The sequence below is a fragment of the Rattus norvegicus genome, chromosome 4, assembly GCF_021556685.1.
Source record: "Rattus norvegicus strain SHRSP/BbbUtx chromosome 4, alternate assembly SHRSP_T2T, whole genome shotgun sequence".
NCBI classification, from domain to species: domain Eukaryota; kingdom Metazoa; phylum Chordata; class Mammalia; order Rodentia; family Muridae; genus Rattus; species Rattus norvegicus.
Genome location: NC_141537.1, coordinates 124,911,252 through 124,917,274, shown reverse-complemented (window position 1 = coordinate 124,917,274; position 6,023 = coordinate 124,911,252).

The following is a 6,023-nucleotide window of genomic DNA, read 5'->3' as shown; positions in this document are numbered from 1 at the left end:
ATAAAACAAGTGCACAGCTACATCAGACCAGTCTTGAACTACTACACCATGCTTCTGTGACAGCAGGAGTGGCTGGAGCTGAGACCAAACTGGGAATCCTGAGGGAAACTTCCTCAAGGAAGGGGAAAGGTGCCAGCTGGCCCCAGACAGTGCCCAGCCGGCAGCCAAGGGTCAGTCAGCCTGGAGGAGAGACATCATGGAATCACTCCCCAGCCTCTGGACCTTGTGGCCAGCTGGACCCCCAAGGGACCCAAAAGGACAAGAGTTTCTGAGCAGAAACAAACAGGCACCCCAGCCAAGGAGCAGCGTGGGCGTAGCCTGCTGGTCCCTCCAGAGGCTTTAGATATGGAGCCCAGGTTTGGCTCTCACCTCTGGTTCTTGGGTGGCTGTGGATGACAGCAGGGTTTAGGCATAAGGAATAATCATTAGCTTAGCATCCCTCAGGTGGCTTTTCCTGATCAGGCTTGGGCCAGCCAAGCAACCTGTTCAAGTTTATGATACCCATGAGAAACCAGGGAGAGATCTGGAGCACCCCAGAGTCAAAGGAGCCACCATTGAAGCCTCTGTCCTCCCTAGGCACTCTTGGGGTTCTGGGGCCTTGGGGAAAGAGCAGAGTTCCTTTAAGACAATGATGGGTGTGACCATGATCAAGCAACTGGGGAGCAGATTGGGCAGCTGCCGGCTTGTGTTTAAGTACATTCCTAAGCTACGAAGGAAGAAATAAAAGTGGTCCTTGTCTGAGAGCTGAAGAGACAGCAATACTGTGGTATAACTAGGACCAGATGGGCTCTGGGAATTTCCAAAGGCGTTTAGCATATTAGACAAAATAGCCTTGCAGACACACGCCGTAACTGTGTCTGGCTGCCTGCATATCAGTTACGGGGAGACAACAGACCAACAGGCTGTGTCTTGGCTGGAGAATGGAGAGGTTCAACCTCTGATTGGGCCCTGCCCATTCCCCTCTGCCCAGTGTGAGCCCCCTGACCACGGCCCCCTCACCATAGCCAGAGAACAGCAGAGTCACAATTGTGAAGGGGCTGGAAAGGTTTTTGAAGCTTCTTAGCCAGATTGGTCCAAGTGCCCAAACCTTCCACTGACATATTTATTGTGGTATGGGAAGCCTATGCTCGCCAGGGGACCTCTGAGGTGGAGCTAGAGTGAGCATAGCGGCTCTAAGACACCTGGACTCTTCCGTCCTGGCCAGAAACCCATCAGTGAGACAGAGCCCACCACTGAGTGGGCATAAAGGCATTTCATATGCCCCTGACATTCAGGGGTGCCTCAAAGCCCACTCCATTCCTGATCATCTCCAGGCAGTGCTAGCTGTAAGGTTGCCCCTCCCACTCCAGTCAGGATATTCTTGGTCAATACGGTAAGAAGGGAATCAGTGAAGTGTGGTGTGCCCAGGTGGCCATGAGGGAAAGCACAACCTCTGCGTCCGCGAATCAGCCTCCTGTTGGCCTCTAATACCTGCTTGGGGCAAGGCTCTCTGTCTCTTTAGGTCTCAGGTTCCCATTTTCAGATTGTCCTCATTTGCTTTCAGTGATAAAACACTGGCCTAAAACAACTTGAGGAAGAGAAGGTTTATTTCAGCTTATAGGCCATAGCCCATTATGTTGGGACAGAAACTCAAGGCAAGAAGTGAAGCAGAGACCATGGAGGAATGTTGCTTACTGGCTTTCTCAGCCTCCTTTCTCATACAGTGTAGGCCCGCCTGCCCAGGAATGGCACCACACACAGTAAGCTGGGCCCTCCCACAGCTGTAGACCCCAAAGATTCGTCTACAGATCAATCTGATGTGCACAGCTCCTCCATTGAGCTCCATCTCCTCAGGGAGACCTTAGTTTGAATTAATTTGATAAAAACTAACTAGCATAGAGGGTTAGGTCCTGACCTTTGTCCTGTCCTTGGGTTGCTTTAGAAACACAGCAGCTAGAGTCCTGCCCTCAAGAAATACAGAGAAGAGTGGGAAGAGAGATGCAGTCTATGGCCCAGTACCCAACACGGGACCTGGCATCTCTGTACTGAAAGAAGTGAGGGCCAGCGATTTACCTGTCAGTGACCTAGGCTGTTGGTGACAGTAAGAGCTGGTGTCCGATGCAGTTTTGGTGCCTAACTGGGTTTGCTCACCTGTCAATTTACATGACCCCATTTTACAAATGGGAAAACTGAGGCACCAAGTGCTCTCTCACTTGCCAGAAGGACTTGAGCCTGCTGCCCTTCATGCTCATCCGCTGCTCACCGGCTTCTGAAAGGGAGCCGCTGTCTCGAGACAAGCTGTGAATGATGGACTCTAAGTGGGATGGCCATGGCACCTGAGGTGAGGGACCTAGGCTTTGCCTACCTTCAAAGCACACCTGGAAATGAAGGCGTTAACACCTACATGAGGGAGACTGGAGCAGGGGTGGGGAGGGGACTGAGGCCCAGACAGTGATGTCATTTGACCACAGTGGTTAAAAACTGAGTTCAAATCCGGGTATGATTTCAGACTCTGATTTCCCTGGGACCATTGAGACCACGGTATCCAGTATCAGAAAGCAGCTGCCCTCTGGGCCAGAAGCAGAGACTGTTACCATCATAACAGGCTTCAGAGAGGATCCCCACTTCCCAGAGGCCAGAGACCAGGCCCTCGTCCGCAGAGCTGACAGCCTTGCTAACTGCCCAGGTGAGTATGAGGCAGGGGTCTTGGCCTGCTCTGTAGCCTGCTGGGTGCCCAGGCTACCAACTGAGAAACAACTCTGCCAATGTCTACATCAAAGCAGAGAGAAAGTGACCTTTCACACACGTTATGGTGAAGAGACATCTCTGGGCATCCTGTAGCTGCCTACTTCATTTCTGGAAAAACATCTGGCTGACAGACAGTTCACTCTTCAGAAACTCTGGTGTGTTTTCCACATAAACCTCTCAAAAGTGGCAGCCTTCTGCACTCAGCTTTGTAACTCCCATCTCTACCCAATGCCATCATGACTGACATTTCCCCAGGTGCCCCCATCTGGTCTGGACTACAGGGGTGCTGCCACCTGCCTCTCTTAGGATGTTTGGTAAACTGGGAGCTGGTGAGGTCAGAAGAGGGGGTATGAGGAGACTGAGACACATTTTGCCAGAGGTCCAGCTATGAGCAGGGCACTATTAGGGTCATATAACATGGGTCCATTCCTCTTCCCATGGCCTGACTGTGACCATGAGCAAGTTACTTTTTCTCTGTGTTTTCGTCTGAAAAATGGTGCTGGGGATATGGAAGCAGTGTGGTGCATTCATTCCTGCCTTTGAACTCTCTACTAGGGCTATGTTAGAATAGACTTGGGGTGCCCTATTGGGGTCCCTAGAGCTGGGCACTACTGTTCCTACCCCATAAGAAGAAAGAGGAGATCCTTCTCACAGTCTCACAGCCTGGTAGCCAGGCAGGACACTGCGCTGGGGTCTGTGGCGATGAGGCCCTGCTTGCCACCTGCATCACCCTCCCAGACACACACAGCTACCCCAACCCTGCCAGCTTAGGACAAAGACCCACCAAGTCAGCTGAAGAAGACAGACTTCGAGAGCCACGCCCCCTCCCCCACACCCCCAGACCCAAGTCAACAGGATTTTGCAGGTAGTGAGCGAGGCTCTAAACTTGCCCAAACCCTGGGCACAGAGGGCTCCACTTCATAAGCTTGGGTGTGGTAGGGGTCCCAGGATCTTACAGAGTCACATCTAGGCATGGCATCTGAGCTGCTGTGAGCTGAGGGTGCTGTGAGCTGCCAAGCACTGATAGCTTTCCAGGTTTTCTCTCCCCCCAGGGCCCCTGGGCCTCCAGCCAGCACTCTTGATCAGTCTCTGTAAAAGTCCACATTCTCCTAGGACTGTTTCCTTTTTAATCCTTATTTCCCTCTCCCTCAAAACTGGGCTCGTCTGTAGCCCAGGGTGGCCTAGAACTCACCATGAAGTCTAGGTTTACTTTGCACTGTCAAATAATCCTGCTTCAGTATCCAGAGTGCTGGACCTGTAACCCCAATGACTTCGTATTTTGTTTACTTTGAGACAAGTTCTCCTGTTGCCCAGCCTGGCTTCACACAAGCTTGGTCTGTAGCCATGGACGATCTTGAACGTCCGATCCTTCTGTCTCCTCCTTGAGTTCTGAGATTACAGGTGTGTGCAACCATCCTGGTTTTTGTACAACGCTGGGAATGGAGCCTAGGGCCGCATGGAAGTTAGGTCTTCTACCAACTGAGCTACACCCTGAGCCCTCCCCTGGAAGATTGGTAAGACAGTTACGTGCATGGGCCTTAGCTACACTTGCCTCTGGCAGCCATGATGCTTCTGTTAGTACATGCTGCTGGGTGCGGCAGAGCTCACACTGTGGCTTATGCAGAGACAACCCAGACAAGTCTTTTCATAGCTCCCATTATACAAGTGAGATAGCTGAGAACTACTTGAGCTGAGACCTTGGTTTAAATCTTCTCTTCTACTTCAGTCCTTTCATCAAGGAGCTAACTCACCCCTTCCTACTCCCTTTTCTATATCAAATGGGTACAAAGTGGTTCTAACTCCAGAGTGCGAGGTGGCTGTTGAGGTTTGGTCTGTTGCTATATATGATAGTGCTAAATTCTGTATCTCAAGGTCTAGTCACCTCAGTGCAAGTGAATTCTCACATGTGTCAGCTTTTGTTGTGAAAACCTTGCTCCTTAATTTAAAGCCATTGGTTGAATAAAGACTTCTACAGCCTGTAGCTGGGCAGAAGACAGGTAGATGGGGCTTTGGTTCCCAGGCTCGGGGTTGGAGGCAGAGATGAGGGGGAGAGCAGGAAGAGGGAAGAAGGTGCCATGCAGTAGGTGAATCAGAAGCCATAAGGGCCAGCATCTGGAGGAGTGGTCCAGGAGGAGCATGGTGATCTCTCGGGATTACTGACAGAGAAGTAGACAAAAGAGCAGAGGGTTGATACTTGCCCAGTTCTAGTGTCTTAAGGCTTGTTGTAAATAGAAAAGGTTTTGTGTCTTTTATTTGAGAACTAAATGATCTAAGGTGGGGGTAGAAATCCCCTGTGGTGGTGTAAATACGCTTGGGCCAAAGAGTGGCACTATTAGAAGGTGTGGCCTTGTTGGAGGAAGTGTGGGAGTGGGTTTGAGACCCTCTTCCTGGCTGCCTTAAGATCAAGATGCAGAACTCTCCAGTCCTCCTCCAGCACCATGCCTGCCTGGACACTGCCATGCTTCCTGCCATGATGATAATGGACTGAACTTCTAAACCTATAAGCCAGCCCCAATGAAATGTTGTCCATTATAAGAATTGCCTTGGTCTGGGCTGGAGAGATGGCTCAGCGGTTAAGAGCACTGACTGCTCTTCCAGAGGTCCTGAGTCCAAATCCCAGCAACCACATGGCAACTCACAACCATCTGTAATGAGATCTGATGCCCTCTTCTGGTATGTCTGAAAACAGCTACAGTGTACTTACAAAAGATGAATCTTTAAAAAAAATTTTTTTAATTGCCTTGGCCATGGTGTCTCTTCACAGTAATGGAAACCCTACCAGTCTCTGCCATGTGTTTATACCCTCCTGCCCTTTGGCATTTCATCACAAATTACATCCAGCTGTGCCACTGGGACATTCTAGTCACTCTGCCAAGCTGACAAGTTTCTGTCCTCCCTGCCTTACTGGAGGCCCACCTTGGGACAACACATCCCCCTGTGTTCTAACTGCTTCACAGAGCTGGATGACCCCTCCACCTACTGCCCTGGCTGGGCCCTGCCACTGGCCACGCCCACCGGCCACATCCACAGTGCAGGGTAGGCCACACCCACAGAGCCATCATCTCAGCCCAGATTTGCCAGCCTGTCACTCCTCACTTTCCCAGATCCCAACCCCAGGTCATCTTATTGCCATGAATGCCATATCTCCTTTGACTGGTAAAGCATCCCTACCTCCCTGCACCCCTGCAAAGGGTGAGCCTCACATACATGTCCAGAGCTGACAGAACAGGGTTGCAACCCTGCTCATTACCCACAGACGTGTGTCCAAGGGCAAACTCCTCACGCTCCATCTGGGG